Source organism: Amblyomma mixtum, chromosome 10 (assembly GCF_055824585.1).
Source record: "Amblyomma mixtum isolate Tamu chromosome 10, ASM5582458v1, whole genome shotgun sequence".
Classification (NCBI taxonomy): Eukaryota; Metazoa; Arthropoda; class Arachnida; order Ixodida; family Ixodidae; genus Amblyomma; species Amblyomma mixtum.
In genome coordinates, this window is record NC_143021.1 from 68876595 (window position 1) to 68894688 (window position 18094).

At 46.7% G+C, this 18094-nt stretch overlaps 1 pseudogene; it reads right to left on the minus strand.

Annotated features, from left to right (window-relative positions):
- Window positions 1-517: 517 nt before the first annotated feature.
- LOC149326043 (kelch-like protein 10) lies at window positions 518-12848 on the minus strand (annotated as a pseudogene).
- Between the last annotated feature and the right edge of the window lie 5246 nt (window positions 12849-18094).

Sequence of the window (18094 nt, forward strand, 5' to 3'; positions counted from 1 at the left end):
CAGAACATGCAACATAAAATCGATTACAAAGACAGAACATATGATGACATCGAACCTGGCCGCAAACGAAGGCATCGGACTTGGCCCAAAACAAGGATACATAAGAGCCCTATACATCCTTCAGAGCTTGTAAAAATAAATTCACCGATTCGCAATTTACAACGCAATTGACAACGATTCGCAATTCTGTTGCATACACAACACATTTACAGCAGCATCTGCGTAATTCATACTGTGTAATAGCTGGCTGCATTAAAAGCTTCAAACGGATACTGCAAGGACTGACAAGACGAGTCTCGCCCCACTCGTTGTCTCCGATAACGGAAGAGTTGTGCGCACGCCGAAAGAGCGGAAAAATACGTGCCACATAGCAGAGAGGCGCATGCAAAAAAATACCATGGCTTTGACTGACGCCTAAAACCGCAAATGTAGGCGTTAAATGCATCACTGCGTTAAAAAAAGTAAACGTTATGTAGAACGTTTTAATTATCATTGAATTTCTTGCAACTGAGAGCTTTCAGAATACAGCGCAAGAGTATTCTGAGCCCATGTGATTAGGTCTGTTGATGTAGTACTAGGCATTAGGCAAGTTCCTGAGCACACAGGCCGAGTAAAACCACCGCGGAGGCGCGTAGCCCGGAACCGCGTGCCACTTCTGGTCTTTGCCCGAGAAATACTCGAGGCAGCGCTTGTAGTCCTTCTGGTTTGCCTCGCCGATGGCGTAGATCTTGTCGTCCAGGACCACCGCCACGACCTTGTCCGTAAAGGTCTTGGTCTTGGAGCCCTTGGACCACTTACCACTCTTTGGGTCGTAGACTTCGCAGATGTTCGCCTTGCACGATAGGCCACCCACCACGTAGATTTTGTCTGTACGTCACCAGGCTGTGGAAGAGCCGTTCGGTCTTCATAGGAGCTACAAAAGTCCACCTGTTGGTAACGGGATCATATTCTTCTGCGGACTGAAGTAGATTTTCAGTGGACAAACCGCCCACTATATAGACACGTCCCGCACAAAAGGTGGCGCCGAGCCGAGGGTGGTTGGTGCGACCTACAGTTCGCCACGAGTCCGTGACCGTGTCGTATTCTTCGGCCGTGTCAAGCGTGACGATCCCGTTGGGCGAGCCACCGATACAGTAAACGCAGTGATCGAGAACGGCTATGCCAAAGAACGCCCGCAGATGCTTCATAGGCGTTATGGGCAACCACTTTACGGAGACCGCGTCGAAACAGTAGCAGAATGGGCTCAGCTTGACGATGTCGGCACCCATGACGTAGATTCTGTGTCCCACAGAGACGCACTGCAGGCCGAAGAGTAGATCCTGCCTGAAGTCTGTTTGCACAGTGTTCCATTCGTTGGTCTTGTGGTCGTATACTTCCCAGGTGTTGCTCTTATATCCGCTGTGAATCACGCCGTAGACGAACATGATGTCAGCTGCCACTCGTTGCACGAATAAGCTGCGGCTCGGATTTAAAATGCGCGCCTCGTGTTCAGACTGCTGAATCCTGTGTCAGTGTTTGACGATCGTCTTGCAGAGAGGGTTGTTGGAGACGAGCGAGTTCCGCAGGACGACCTTTCTCAAGTAGCTCCCCTTCATAACACAGAGCCGGATGTGCAGCAGCAGCCTATTCAAGCACATTCTGCGCTCTTTAAGACTCGCCTTGATCCAGAACAATGTGGCTTCCCAGACGACCTCTTCCCTCTGTACCTTGAGCTACTATCATCATCAGCGTTTCCTGGCCGTGGGGGCAGCCTGGTGCTCGCTGGTGAGTTTTTGGACTTTTTCGCCTGGAAGTCTTTCAACGTGAGTGAAAACTTTTTGCACTACTCCTTTATAAAGGATTAGCGCACCTCTGTACGAAATTTGAGCTCAATCCGTCCAGTAGTTTTTAAATTATAAGTGTTTTTCAACCTCTGTTGTATGTAAACAAAGCACACAGCCATGTGCTGAACACATATAACGTTTTTATGATCATTTGTATCCTTCATAACCAGCTTAAATGTCTGTAGCTTAATCGCGTTGTCTTTCGGATAATTTTGATGCCTAATTTATCCTGTTAGACTAATTTGTTTTAAAGTTATCGTCAATTTTGTAACGTAAACAAACGGCCTCCGAGCTAGGCCTTTTCGACTAGGGAGGATATAAAATTGCTCTCACGCTTTCAACACTTAGTTTTTACCTATAAAACTATATATTTTTAGAATCCTTGAAGTGTAAGGAATATACCCGTCCTTATCTTATTTTCGTTTTTTGATTCTTAAAGAAGTTATTAACGGAAAACCTCGCTCACGTGTTAACAGAGGTGACTTTTGTGTTAAATTTTGTTTTAAATTTTTTTCTCTCAACACAAATACGTATTGTTATATACCATTTTAACCAGAAAAATGCGAGCTTTCGTATGCTGTTAATTTCAAGAGTCTGGCTCTTTTAGGTGCCGAGTTATCGTTTTTTTCTCTCTCTTCTATGGGGAAGTTAATTGTTACTACACTTTCCTACTGAAATTCGCTAGATTTGGCGGAATCGCGCCGAATCGTTTTTGAGCGTTCCAGAGTAGTTCCGCTGTGTTTTTAAAGAGTTTTTGAGCGTACTAAGATAGTTAAGACACTCTGTGAGAGTATTTTTCAAAAAAAAAATTCAAGTTTTTCTTAAACCAATATTCGCTTTGTAGCGATATCTTTGAATTTCAACCGCTACCCCCCAAGGGGAAGGAAAAACAAAAAATATAAGTCGAGAGGAGATAGAAAGAGAGCCCGAAAATGCCGAGAGAGAAAGAAAGGGATAAGGAGAAGAAGAAACATAAGAAGGCAAAAAAGACAATCGAGGAGAATCCCCCAACAAATGAGACTAATACACCTCCCACACTTAGTGGGCAGAGGGAGAAGGCAGCGCAAGATACCACGCCAACGGCGGACGCATGGAATAGCTATTTCATTGAGGAGTGGGGTCAAGGAGATACTGCCATAGTTGAGCCTCCCAAGTCACCCATTTTTGGGGAAGCACAAGGTCAGGATGGCGTGGATTTTCCACCCCTCATCTCCGAGTGCTCATCAATGCACAGTGAAACAGTGGCGAAAAGTTCTGTCTTGAACAAAATGGGCAAAATTGATGCCGCAATTTTTAGGGCAATAACACGTGTGTCAGTCATAACAAACGGCAATATGGAAGCGGAACAGCAAGTCAATGACATTCTGACTAATGTGGCCAAACTGAAGTCTACCCATGAGATAGAAAGCCACATCAGAGGAATGCGAGAAAGAGAGACTAGCGAGGGGAGACCCACTCAAGTCAACACTGCATGGAGGGATGCAGTGGAGAGAGGAGGACAACCGTCCGCCCCCCAGACGAGGGGAATCGAGAGGGCACAAAGACCTCCTAGCGAAGCAGTCATCATCTACGCGAATGAACTGAGTCCAAATGGAGTAGCAGACCTCATTCGTCAGAATATAGACCCATGTGCGTTGGGACTTAAAGATGTCACTATGAGGCCCTGCAGAGGGGGAGTAGTTATTGCTTCTAGCTTTAGAGACACCATTGCTATAATCGAAGACGAGGTGAACAAGTCCAACATCATCAGGAAGCAGGTCGAACTGCGACGACCAAAGAAAAAGCTTCCGCAGGTGAAGATAGCCAGAGTCCCGAAGGACATAGTAGCAGAAGAAATTGTTCCAAGAATTATGATGCAGAACGACATGCAATGCGCAGAAGAAGACATAAATGTTGTCTACGAAAGGGTAGGCAAATTCACCAAAACTGTGGTGTTGGAGCTGACAAAAAATGGTTTTGAGTCCTTTAGAGGGCGCTCCGACATCAACATCCAGTGGACTAAATGTCCATTATATGATGCAACGTTCGTGCCAAAATGTAAATCCTGCGCATCCATCGGACACACAGAGCGATTGTGTAGGTAGCCCAACAGGTGTGTTGACTGCGGAGGTGAGCACCACGTCCGTCAGTGTAACGAGAAAGAATTCTTTTGTGAGGCGTGTGAGGACAGCGGCCGCGACCGGGAAGAGTGCCAGCATTCATTCTGGAGCCCGACTGCCCCACCTTCCAGGCCGCACAGACAGCGGAAACCAGGGCCCTTGTAGAGAGCCTAGGCCATTAAAATCAGGACAACCAACTTGGCTTCCATAGGCAAAGTTCTGCAAATAAATCTAGCGAGATCATTTAAAGCTACAAAACATTTCACTAATTTTCAAATTCAACTCAAACCAGACATTACTTTAATTGAAGAGCCATATGCATTACAAAATCAAATAATCAGCTTCCCCATTAAGCAGAAAATATTAGCGGCAGCAATTAATCCAAAAACTGCTATAGTAATTCACAACGAAAAAATTTCAGTTTTCCCTATTATGCTAGAGCAGAACATGGTAGCCGTGAAACTCAATTTTGGAAGCCATCAAGTGCTATGTATAAACTGCTACATCTCACCAAGGGAAACCCTAGATCATACGCTTGACATGGTAGATAGGGTCTTACAGAATTTTCCGTCATGTCATACTTTAATAGCAGGGGATTTTAATGCAAAGAGTTCTGTATGGGGAGGGGACGTCACAGACGAAAAGGGAAAGCGAATGATGGATTTTATAACGTCAAATAATCTAGAGCTAATTAACGACACAGAATGTCTTCCAACCTTTGAAACCACAAACGGCAAAAGTTGGATAGATTTAACCATGACATCAGTATCTCTGTACACACACATTCAGAAATGGGAAGTGTTAGAAGATTATTCATGTAGTGACCATAGGTATATTTACTTAGAAATGTTCTCGGAACAAAAGGAGCCAGTAACAAGACTTACAAAAAAGGGCGAATTCAAAGTCATTGAGACCCTAGGAAAAGACACGTGGATGGTGGATGACTGAAACCGCAAACAAGATCATCCAGTCAAAAGAGGAATTGAATAGTATAATTCAAACATTCTATGAGAAAGTGGAGCAATTAGTAAAAGAATTTTCTAAAGTAATTAAGAACAAAACAGAAAGAGCCAAGCCCTGCTGGAAACCAGAGCTAGAAATGGAAAGAAAAAAAGTAAATGCTCATAGAAGAAGGTTTCGAAGAGCTCAAGGAGAGATGAGAGAATTCTACAAAAGAATATACAAGGAGGCAGTAAAAAAATATGAAAAGAATTTAGATGATGCAAAGGACAAATCGTGGAAGGAATTGTGTGCGCAGGCAAGCAAGAATCCTTTCACGTTGCCGTGTAAATTAGCAGCCAAAAAAATTAAAACAGCAGTAATAATACCATGTATTACAACATATTTGGGAATTGTGACTAAATGAGAAGAAGAGGCTGTAGATTATATACTTAGGAACTTGTATGATGTTGACAATGGTTCCCAAGAAGGACAAAAAGGGAACAGCGACATAACTGTAAGCGAGAACACCCAAGGACTACATGAAAGAAGGAGTGGGGAGGAAAGTGAAGTAGAACAAAGTCGTGACGTAGAGTTCTCGGAGGACGAGGTTAGCCGTGTCGTTGGGACACTCAAACAGTTCATTGCACCAGGCCCAGACAACTTAAGGACACACTTCATTCAAGAACTGTACAGTAAACAAAAACAGTTCTTCATTAATATATTCAATTCATCACTTAGATTAGGAAGCCTTCCTGAGATTTGGAAAATATCAAGGATATTTTTAATCCCCAAAAACAGGGAGAAATTCCAAGTAGCTGCTAACTCCTTCCGACCCATAGCCACCAACTCCATTTTCGGAAAGGTGTTAGAAAAGCTACTGAATGATAGAGCATATTACTTCCTGGAAAGCAACAACCTTCTTCCAGGCAGACAGTATGGGTTTAAGCATAAAACTTCAGCGACAATGGCACTAAGTCACATAAAAGAAATTATAACCAGAGAAACAGAAAAGCTTAAGAAACTACTAATAATATCACTGGATATAAAAAATGCATGTAATCAAATTAATGAAGATAACGTAAAACCAATACTGGATAAAGTCAAATTCCCTAGTAACATAAAGAATATAATTCTAGATACACTAAAGAAAAGAATAATAAAGTATGAAACCCAAAATCTTAAATTACAATACCAACTTAAAAAGGGCTCTCCACAGGGATCCCCCCCTAAGTCCGCTGCTTTGGAACCTTATTATGGCAGAATTATTAACTCAAGAAAAATCAAAATTTGAAATTCAAGCTTTTGCAGACGATATTACAATAACTGTAAGCGGTAAGTCACGTATGGAACTGGAAAAAAACAGTGAGGAAGCCCTGCAGCAAATTTCTAAATGGGCAAAAGATAATCACCTTCCGTTTAATTATAGTAAATGTCAATATTTACTAGTAGGAAGAAAAAACTATCAGAAAAGACCACCACAAATCAAATTAGATAATGTCAACATCCAAAGAGTAAAAGAAATGAGCATTCTGGGAGTGATATTTGATAAAGGCATGTCATTCCTACCACATCTAAAACAAGTTCAGGAGAAGGTTACCTCGTTAACGTTACGGCTATCAAAATTCACAGGACCAAATTGGGGAATGACGCCAGGGCACTTAAGACAAATATATAAGAGAGCAATCGAGAGGATAATTGTCTATGGATCACCCGTATGGTACACACAACACTCACACATTATCAGGAAACTCAAGGCTATCCAAAGAATACCACTATTAAAGATCTTCAAAGCTTATAGGACCACACCTAATGTATCATTAAACATACTGTGCAATGTTTTACCAGTTCATCTGATTATTGAGAAAGAAAAGCGTCTTTATAACATCATACGCTATGAAGAAGATTTTGAATGGGATAACCAAACTTTTAAGGGGGAGGAAATTGCACAAAGAATGGACAAGTTGACAATTCACCCAGCAAAAAGACAAAAATTCCTTTTGGCAATGAAATCGAACCATCAGATTAACAAATTTTCACAGACGGTTCAGAAACCGAAACAACAGTTGGGGCGGCCTTCCTGGTTTATGATAAAAATGGGGATGTAGTACACTCTCAACAATTTAGATTACCAAAACATGCAAATAATTTCATCGCCGAAGCGACGGCTATCAAAGAGGCAGTACGATATATTAGAAGTGTACAAGGCAATTCTCAGCACTACCAGATACTTAGTGATAGCCTTTCAACTCTACAAGGACTAAAAAATCCACACAATGATAACTTATTTATAGATCAGATTAGGACATTAGTTAAAGAACAAATCAGTCACAAGATAACATTTACTTACGTAAGAGAACATAGAGGAATCGTCGGTAATGAAGTGGCAGATCATTTGGCAAATAAAGCTAGAACACGGGGTTAGATGTAACAGTACCAATAACTAAAAAATTCGTTAAAACCGAACTCTACAGAGAAGCTCAACATAAATGGGAATTATAGTGGCAAAATTTGGAAAAGAAACGTACGCATATCAATGGATCCAAACCGTTAAAAGTATTCCAAACTATTTCCCCACTAATCATTTGTCGTCTCAGGCAATTAGTGGTCATGGACGATTCCCATTTTATTTAAAGCGATTTAGCATAGGCAACCAAGATTCTCCGTGTGGCAAAGAGGCAGACACCTTTGATCATTTTATTACAGACTGTGATATCACAAAGGTGTTAACAAAAAAATTAAAACAAGTTCTATCAAATGACAGCACAAGTAACAAAACAGAAATAGTCAAAAACAAAAAAGCCGTAAAGATCATAGAAGAGATGACCGCACTCATAAACGAAAAAGGCTACGAACGTAAGTAAGGAACAGGACAGCGCTAACCTATGATTTCGTCTCCGGACGGAGGAAAGGGAAAGAGAACAGTGAGGCCAACGGTGGGCTAGGATACTTCAGTCGAAAAGAAAGAGCCCAGGATCACTCTGAGAGACCAAACATGGTGAGCAATCACCACTATGAAGTAAATCAAACATCAATCTCTTCCACAGCTCCCTACGGGTCGAGCAGCTCACACAGTGGGCACAAAAGGCAACGGCTCCCTTCGGGCAGAGCGGTCCACCGGTGGACATCATAGGCCACGAACTCCTTTCGGGCCAAAACGGCACTCACTGTATTCTCAAGTAAACGGCTCCCTACGGGTCGAGCGAATTCACTCTCTGAAGACAAGTCCACTAGCTCCCTATGAGGTGAGCACCTTAAGTATCGGACAACTTCAATGCTTCCCTGTGGGCTCAAGCATCACCGACTCTCTGGGTCTTTGACCGAATCAAGCTCAAAAAGATGATCCTTTAGGGGCAACCATCGAAAAAAAAAACACTCACCACCATGGCATTCTCGTTTGATTCCCAAGCCCCGAGGAGGCATGTTGTGCACTTAGCGGTAATCAAGTAAACAAAAACATCATGTGGAACTGGCGCTATCTTTTGCTGTCATAACAATGGAACAATAAGAGAATCAATATAGTGTTAAAAAAAACACAAAAAAAACGTAAGAAACATCAGTAAGAGAATTCCAGCAAGTTCTTGATAATAACGCCTTAAGTAGAATAAGAAGTACAGAAATTAATGGGTAGCGTACAACACAATGGCCGCCCCATTAGGGGTGAGCAAAGTAAATTAAATAATGAGGAATTATTGCACAGTGTGTTTAATACAATAGTGCAAGTAGGAGGGAATAGATGTATTAGGACAAGGGAGGAGAAGATGTGAATTCAGAAACACTAAACATGGCCTTCTGAGTGGAAATATCTCCCAACATTCTCATGCAACAATGACAGGAATTACAGTAGAAAAAGTAAACGAATTAGTTATTTGGACTATAGAGAATAGAGAAATTAATCCTGTGTTCTAGAGTTGTGAGTTTTGCAGAATGTTAGGCCACAAGGAAAGGCACGGCAGACGATAACTAGTGACCGCAGGGACTGGAATCCAAGTATGCTGGGACAGCCAACACCGACAGCATGGCCGACACATTGTTGGACGTCCAGTATCAAGCTGGAGGACAGCGTCTTCAGAAAGAACATCACCGCCCAGTTACTACACAAAATGTAGAACAAGAAGTGTGAAGTGAAGACCGAATAGGCATCAATATAAATTAAGAGTAGAATTCTCTAACTAATCAGAATTTTAATTTACTGAAGAATTGTAAGTCAAGAAAATCAAGAAAGCCATGCAATTAATACATAATCTTCAACGTAAAATAAAAGCCGCTGAGCCGGGCTACTCCACGTCAGTGGTTTCGCTGGTGATTGTAGACCCCCCTTTTTTTTCTGCAATGCAAAATTCCTTTTTTCTCTCCCGTATTTATTTTACATTGGTTTAAGCCCGTTGTGCTTTAAGCGGTGCGGGCAGGACACTATTATTTTTATTTTTTTTAATTGCCCACACTAAAGTTTGTACCTTGAGCTCGTCCGACGCCAACAAGCTCTCGAGGTTCTGCAGGCTCAGCCTGCGGAAGTCGCCTTTGTCCGCGTACACCCGCTCGAAATTGTCCAGCATGAAACGGAGCACCTGCTTGTGCAATGGTTCCAGGTGAAAGAAGAGCGCCATCTCGAGGACCATGACGTAGTTCTCCACGTCCACGTTTCGCGAGATGAACGCACAGCACTCACTGAGCAGGCCATCAACGAGCAACTGGTCCGCGGCGACGGTGAGGTCTTCGACACTGTCGGTCGTGATCGCCGCGTCGCCGACGCTCGCGTAATTCACGACGGCCTTCAGCGCCTCCTTGCTTACCCCGGGGATGAGGAAGTCACCTCGACTCGCCTGGGACAGCGGCCCGTTGAAGAGCGCGTCGAAGTACTCGCTGCAGGCGCTGAGGTCCTCCTTGAACACGGCGAAGAACCCGTCATCGGAGGTTCGCAGAAGGGCCACTGAGGTCGGGACAGCATCGCTTATGACTCAAGTAGTCGCATCCGAGGGCTGCTCTGTACGGCGAGTTCTGGCGGTCAGTCTCCCGTTACCGCTTTTTTTACCCGCGATGGGCAGCAGGTCAGAATCCAAGTGCCGGAACGAATGTGAGTCGAGGGACGAACTCGCCTTTGTCTCTGGATGAACGCGCGGGCTGTGAAATCGAGGGGAGCGAGAATTTAGACGCGGCGTAAATAGAATTCAGTCTTGCTTCTCGGGGTCTCGCGGTGATCGCGGCAAGTGCCAAGGGTGGGCCCAAGGCGCAAAGCGCGCGCGAACGTTGGTGTTAGCGAAAGCAAAGAAGTTTGGCCTAATCTCAAACTGTGGGGTCCCGTTCGTGTGTAGATGACGGAGTCATTAAGTGAACGCGCTGCTGGCAGTCCCAGAAAAATGCTGCAGCAGTCGCTGACATAATTGCAACTGGTAGGTCGATTTGCCAAAACTTTCAAAATTCTTAAAGGTTTTCTTTATTTTATGCGAAGAATATTTCATCATCATTTTCAAGCACTGTTGATTCCTGCATTTTGTAAACCCCACCCCTTATGTAACACCCTGGAAAAGGGTCTTTAAGGAAAATAAAGTGAAGTGAAGTGAATTGAAGAGCTATACTACAACCCGTCGAGCGCGGCGGTGGAGCTACCATTGACCTTTAGCGTGACCGCGTGACAAGATGACGTCACAGCAGAGGAGAGATGGGCTGCCGGCTCGCGCGGTCGGCCGCGGCGGTGGAGGCTCCACATCAGAGGCGCGGCGGCTGACCACGTGACAACATGACGTCACAGCAGAGGAGAGAGAGGCTGCCGGCTCGCGCGGTCGGCCGCGGCAATGGAGGCTCCACATCAAAGGCGCTGCAGCTGACCACGTGACGCTACAGCAGCGGTATAAAGCTGAGCTTGCCTCGCTCTCCGGGCACTTACGAGGCGGCCAGGTGTTGGGATGCCGCCTAGAAGCAGGGCTGATTTGAACGAGAAGTGAAAGCTTCAGCGTGCCACAGAGAACGATGAAGAGCGGGATGAACGTCTGGCTAAGCGGCGTGCTCAATATGCGGCTCGGCGACAACGTTCTACAACAACTAAAGAACAAAGCGAGGAACTTTACCAAGCCTATAGCCATCAATATGCTTCGCATCTGACTAGGCTTAACCTTACCTAAGCCTCAGCCATTTTTTCTTCTAAATATTCTCTGTTATTTCACTTTAAATAATCGACAGCTGTCGTTTTTCATCGATACATTTTTCAAAATTCACGCTTGGCTTTGATATTTTTGTCGTAATCGCCTACGCAAATTTCCTTGTTTATTACACTACACCGTGGCCAATCTCCCCATGTGGGTATGTGCCATGACTTGAGAGGAAGAAGAAGAGGATGTGCCATGGTTTAAGAGGAAGAAGAAGAAAACTGCCTTTCGAGGTTAGGACTCATGGAGGAAAAAAAACTGAGGGAGCGTGACGTCACGCGGCCAGCGTTCGCAAGCCGAGTGTTTACGAAGCCGTTTTCTCCCTCAGTTTTTCGCTCTCCGAGTCTGTCCTTTATGTTTTGATTATGGTAGGTTTTAGTGCGCGCGTATGTGCGACCTGCGGCGCGGACGTCTACAGCAAGGAGGTTGATCTACAGTCAGTCTGCCGCGCTAATCTGCGCATGCGCGCGCGCAGTGGAGCTAGATTTTACCGCACGCTATCACGTGGTGTGATCACGGGGGGACACACTCTCTTTTTTTTACTATATCTTTACTTGTTAAGACTAGGCTTCGAGGTTGTCGCCGGCCGCTCCCTCCTCAGTTTTTTTTCCTCCATGTTAGGACTCCCTTTGTCTCTACCAGTTGTGCTCTCGTTTGGTGCGAGCGCCACGGGATTCTCGTTAAGCACTATTTCGGCTACCTTCATGATTACATTATTGCAAGTGGTCGCTTACCGTGTTAACTTCCACCGCAAGTCCCAAAAGCGTATTTCATATTATTCCTCGCATATCTAATTTGCTTATTTTATTTAAACATTTCACCAATTAAAACATTTTCTAATTTCAGTCATTCTACCGTTCTACTCAGTTTTTTTTTCCGCACATATACTACTTGTAGCAACATAGCATTGTGGGCGAGTTGGTATAAAAAGCCTTTCGCCAATGGTTTTTCCTTTCTTTTCTGTTAGTAGTTTGCGATGACGACGTGAGGCTGTGACGCAGCGATTAGAGATTATTTATATGTGGTTTTCCGATTAAAACAGTAAGTTGTAAGTCAGCGCGTGTTCGTGTCTCTCTTTTTCTTGGTCCTTCGTTTTAGTTGCGCTGTTTCTTTCCTTAAACATATAGTACGTTGGCATTCACCACCGTACGTTGTCCAACCCCCCCGCGTGGGTATGTATCATTATTACAGTGTAGAAGAAGATGAAGAATGTGATTGTTTGCTTGTTCTTCCCTTTGCAGGGCTCTTCTCCTTGTTCTTGGGGCGGCTGTCGACGTCTTCTCCTGGTCAGGGGAACTCCCTGTGGTAGACCAGCCTTGTCCGAGGTGACATTGCAAGTCCCCCCCGCCAAGCTCCGAAGCGCCGGTGAATATGGATTCAAGGAGGAACTCCGGTACGCGAAAGAAAGCAAGCGGCGTCGTTCCCGGGCCAGCGGTCACACTGCTACGACAATCGCCCGAAGCCGGGCCAGCGTCGGCAGACTACTCTGACGATAAAAGCATGCCATCATTCGTGCTGAAAAGCACGCTTTACCAGAGGCCCCGGTGTTCGTACCAAGGTACTTCAGAGTCCCTCTGCCACAGGAAGTTGGCGAGCCCTGCCCACCCTATCCACCTTCACCACAGTCACAGGACGTGAACCGGTATGCAATGCTGGATCTCATGAGGTTCATTGACAAAGTCACGCTGTGTCCTGCTGAGTTCGACTCCAAAATACAAGACATCACAAGCGTATTGAGTAGCATTACCGACGCTGGCGGTCTCTCTCAGGTGGTCGACGCTATCTTCCAACAGGGACTGAAAGAGGCTAACTTCAGGTATAACGGGGCACGCCTGTGCAACCATCTTGGAATCAACCTTCACATTCGAGGCGTGGAGGAGGACTTTACAAACATGCTTCTAGACCGGTGTCACAAAGAGTGCGTCAAGCGAAACGACGTGGGGTCCGGCGATTTTGGCGACACCTACCTGCGCGGGTTGCTGCTGTTCATTGCTGAACTGCTCTCTCAGATGGTGTTTCGGCGGGAGCACCACTCCTACAAGGTGAAGAGCCTGGCCGCCTGCATTCCCAACGTGATGCACGCGCTTCTGCAGTCGCTCACCAAGGAGAACATCAAATGCACCATCCAGGTGCTGAAGCTTACTGGCGCCCGCCTGGATGACTATGAGAAGGTGGGCTCACCCGAAACCGACTGTTGTTCCGTCGACAGTGTGTTTGAGAAGCTCTGCGAGATCTCTCAGAAGAAGGACAGAAGAAGGACAGAAGGACCACGGCACTGATGGTCAAGAATGTCCTTAAACTTCGTGAGAGGAACTGGGGCCGCTGTTCGTCGTATTAGAGATCCCCATCGGCTGGCCAGGCGGATGACAGCCTTCCCATTACGTGTGGTCCCGACGGCGTGCCGGTCTCCAGTGAAGAGGAGAGGCTTATCCAAGAGCTCCTCCTCACAGAACGGATGGGGAACATCGAAATGTCTGATGGAAGCGGTTACGCCAACAACTGCTGCAATGACGACATGGACGATGAGATTGCGGCTGCCTACGAAGAATTCCTCAAGGAATCGGGACAGTGACGCTCTCACCATCTCGGCAAGGGAGGGGACCAGAGTGGGTGGGCCTAGAGGTGCGAAGATGGGGAAGTGCAGAACAGTACCCAGTGTTTTCTTAAGTGTATTTTTTTTCCTCCTTATGTTTGTGTGAATTGGGGTTGGGGGGAAAGTGTGGGGCCACTTTGTGATTTTCCTTTTTCCAAAACAAGCTTCCTGCATCTATTTCGCTTTGTCCACGTAACTCTTTGCCCACAGTGACGGGATTTGAAGGCGCAGGCTCCTTTCCCAAGCAATGCAACCCTGGGAAGCCGAGCACCAGCCCGGGGCATAGCTTGTACCCATTTTGAGAAAACCGGTGGGTGCCCGGCCGGCGGCGGGAGTCGAACCCACCACCTCCCGAAGCCGAGGCGGGTGCTCTGCCGAGAGGCCACAGCTGCGGTTCGTCCCTTCGGGTAGGGTCGTCACCAGTTTGAACAACTCGGATGCTGCCCAGACTGCGTTGCAGGCCATCTCACCTCTCTTCAAAATGATTTCTGACGTCCGGCAGTTCGGCTGAGGAGGCTTTGTGTGCAGATCGTGTGACCAAGCCTGTATTATGGATTTGCTGAGGTGTTCCTCCTTTGGAAATCACTTGGTGAGCGCTCCTATTTCTCCGCACTTGGCACGCTCTAAGGGTCTAGTGAGGGCTGTCGATTCCCGATTTAGTCTTTCGGAGGCGTGCTTGAAAAAAGTTGCTAAAGTTTATCATTGGTTAAACCTGGTAGGTTGCGTAAGCCTCTATAGCGTTCCAATCGGGATCATCACCGGTTGTAGACGATTCGGTTTCGATAGAGGCGCGGTGCGCCGTCTAGCAGCGCCTTGAGCGCGCCGCTTAGCAAGGCGCTGTTCGCGTTCTTCATCTGTCTCCGAAGCCCGTTGTCGTTTCCTGGCTTCGGCAAGCCGACGTAGCCTCCCTTTCTGTTTTTCAGGCGGCATAACGATGGAGCCGTCGTCGTTGTTGTTGTGACTGAGAGAAGGATGAAAAGGAAATTGCACGGGCCTGCTACTAGCTCGAGCCGAGCCACCACCGCTACCACGTGCAGATAGAGGAGAGTTAAAAGAGCAGAGGAAAGAGAAAAAGGAAAGAAAGACGCGCGTCGCAGCAACAATGCGTCCGCCGGAGCGGACGCTGCTCAAAAGACACCGAAGCGGCCGAAGCCGCACTCGCCGAAGCGAGGACAGATCTGTATGGAGCCGGCAAGCGAGCGAACGCATCTTATACCCCCCCCCCCCCCCCTCGTTCTCTAGCCTGCTCTCCACACTCCGCAGCTGGCGAGAGCGCGGCGACGGCAGCGCCTCGCGCCGCCCTTCAAGGTCAAATGTGCCTCGCGGCCGCCTCTTCCCACAGAGCTGCAACCGGTCGTAATATTGCTGTCGCAATGAAACTTTCCCTTGCAGGGGGAATCTCCGCCCATCGCTGCACCCGGGTAGCTGACAGAGTGAAGTTACCGACGGTTATTGTCACTTTTGCCGGAAGCCCATGTCCATCGTAGTTGAAGGTGTGCGAAGAGTGCTCTAATGGATGGATGGAAAACTTTATTAAGCAAGTGAGTTTGGACCGTACAAGATCTCAGGGCCACCGCACAGCCCTCACATTACGCGCATGTGTCCAGGCCACATAGGGCCATGGCACTGGCACCCCGGTTCACACAGCGAAGTTGCGCGTCTGGGTCCTGCGACGCAAGGAGGGCCTCCCATTCCTCCCATGTACCGATGGCGGGCTGTCCCTGCGGGGGAGGATCGGCAGGGCAGCCGAAGAGGATGTGGTCTAGGGTGGCGTGCGGTTCTCCGCAGAGAGTGCACTCTGGGGAAACATGGCGGAAGTGGGATAGAAGCTGAGGGGTAGGAAGAAAGAGTGCTCTGAAAAAGATGATACATGTTGTTTGTGCAATGGTGGCCACTCTACTGCTTATTTCAACTGTACTGCGAGGGCTCAGGAAATGCAATGTGTCTGACGTTCTTGGCAAGAGTATTTGCTCTAGGCGCGAGGCAGTTGCAGTTTTTAAGGAAAAGGTATATGGTTTTCTAGTGTGGCAGCGCGGCCGACTACTGTGGCGGATTCTAAATGCCTGTCTTGTAGGTGCACTAAAGAGGAATCTGAATTCGTCTTTTTACCGCGCGAACTCGGTCTACACGTTCCGGGCGTTCTTAGGAACTTCGAATTATTGTCCTGCGCAGCCGATTTACACAATTTAAATGAGATTTACCGGCCCGGCTCCCGCCTTTTTTTGAACTCACCACCGACGGTGGCAGTAGTCAGCCAACGTTTAAGCCAGTCCCGTGGCGGCCTACCCCTCTGCCGTCAGCAGAGTGATACGTAGCGATCGGCGAAAGCAGTCCACGCGTATTTTTTATCTCCGTGGACCTAATGCGTGGCTGTGTAACCTCTGACGCGGAAACCTAAAAAACGAAATAAAAGCGAAAGCGAAGCCGCCATGCGACTGCCTGAAATGTACTCCACGCGTTAGTTGAGTACTCCTACCGTACTCGGTGAGTTCACAAAAAGGCGGGAGTAGGGGCGTTAAATCTGATTTAGATTATGGAAATCGGCCCCACAGGACAATAATTGGATGTTTCTAAGAATGTTCGGTACGTGTAGATCGAGTTTCCGCTGTAAAAAGACGAGTTTTGATTCCTCTTTAGTGCACTTTTAAGCTACAGTAGCAGCCCTAGAAAGGTTACGGCGAATGTCATGGGTCGTTTGGTGAAATCTGTCACTTCGTGCATCTGTCAGGTAAGGGTGTCACAGATGTATTCTTTAATGGCAAATCCAGCGCCTCTCCTGCGTCATCTGTGGACCCTGCTGCAGCTCCGTCTCAGAGTGTGGTCAGGTCGGCTATTTCTTTAGTGGAAACACAAAAGGAGCATCCGTCACCAACTTGTGCCTCAGAAGTCACAATAGTTGCACTTTGTGTGTGTGTCCGCACGGTGGATATCGATGCATGGGCGCAAAAACGTAGCCGGTCTCCTCTTGATGTTGCTGGATCTTCTATCTCTCAGCCTAAAACAAAAAAAAGAACAAGGTACAAACGTTAAGAGCACCAATCTCGAAAATGCAGTTTCTGCTGCAGCTCTCTCGGCAGAATAGGGTCTCTGAGAGTGCTACAGTGGAATTGCGGTTATAGTCAGTCCTCTTTCTGTGACAAAATCTTCCCTTGTAATCGGATTTTACCCGACGTTAGAGCAATTCAAGACACTTTGCCAAAGGGCCTCTATTTCAATGAAGTTGCTTATGCTTAGCGAAGGCATCTCTGAGTGGTCTAATTTTTGCTTTCTTACCAACCTCTGCGTACATGACAGCAGCCATGTATTGTACGTAAAATTTAATGCGAAAATTTGTCGCCCCAGCGCTCACTTCCTTAGATGACTCTCAGCACCTTCTGCCTCCTTGGAGAAGTAAAGTGCGGCGATCTCTCGCAAATATGAAGTTTATTTCACGCGACTACGTTGCCGTGTGCCGCACTTAAATGTTTACCTCTATAGGCATGGTCTACCGATCTCCGCTTTGCGCCCATATTGTTCTGAGCCAGAAATAACAGATCACTTTCTTCGCTCTTGCCGCGGCTTCATTTCGTTCAGGAGGCGACTGCTAGAAGTTCCATTACAGAAACTCAGTTCGTGCCTGTCTTCTGCGATTATTCTATCCCTCTGCGCTTCTGTGCGTGGAAGCAGAAATGGAAATGTTTGCTGCGCCATTCAAAATTTTCTTCTCAATCAGAGTCTTCCATCACAATTTATCGCTTCTTCCCCTTTTATTTATTTCGACCTTTTCTTTTTTTGATATATCAATTTCTGTTGTTTTTCTTTTGTTCATTACCTGGAACAAATTTAAGTTTAAGCTGCTTTACCACCGCCAACGACCTCTGTCACTAAACCTGAGTTAATCCTTTTTTCTGACCTCATCTCATTTCTGCTACATCCAATAAAAAAAAAAACTAGTAGTCAGCGCCTAGTCATAGCCAATCCCTGTTGTGGGTATGCGCCATTATACGTCGAGGACAGCAACAGCAACGCTTTTTTTGCCGCTGCATTTCTCTCTAACATTTGTGTTTCTGTCGCATTTCTGACGACCTCGTCATCCCATGCGATGGGGGATGCCCCGCCGTCGCTGCAGCGTACAGTGGGTAGCAGAGTGGACCTATCAAGACATTGAGGCACCAGCGTGGATGTCCTCTCAAAGCTCCCGGCGTCATCTTGCTTCTCCGATTCAGACGACGGTGGCTACACCAGGGTTGTGAACCGGCGCCTGAAAAGGAAGCCTTCCAGGACCTCAAAAGAGTGTGGGCTCGGTGTCGGAGCGAAGTTGCCTAACAGCCAAGTGCGAGTACAAAGAGAATTGACGAGGCCAGTGTAAGTGTGCACCCTCTCACTTACATGATCTCGCACACGTCTGCGGAGGATATTAACCAAGAATCTCATTTCCCTCAAAAAGCAGTCTGTGACTCCTACTTTTGAACGACTTGCTCTGGGCCACGCTAAGGAACAGGTTGCTCATTGCAATCA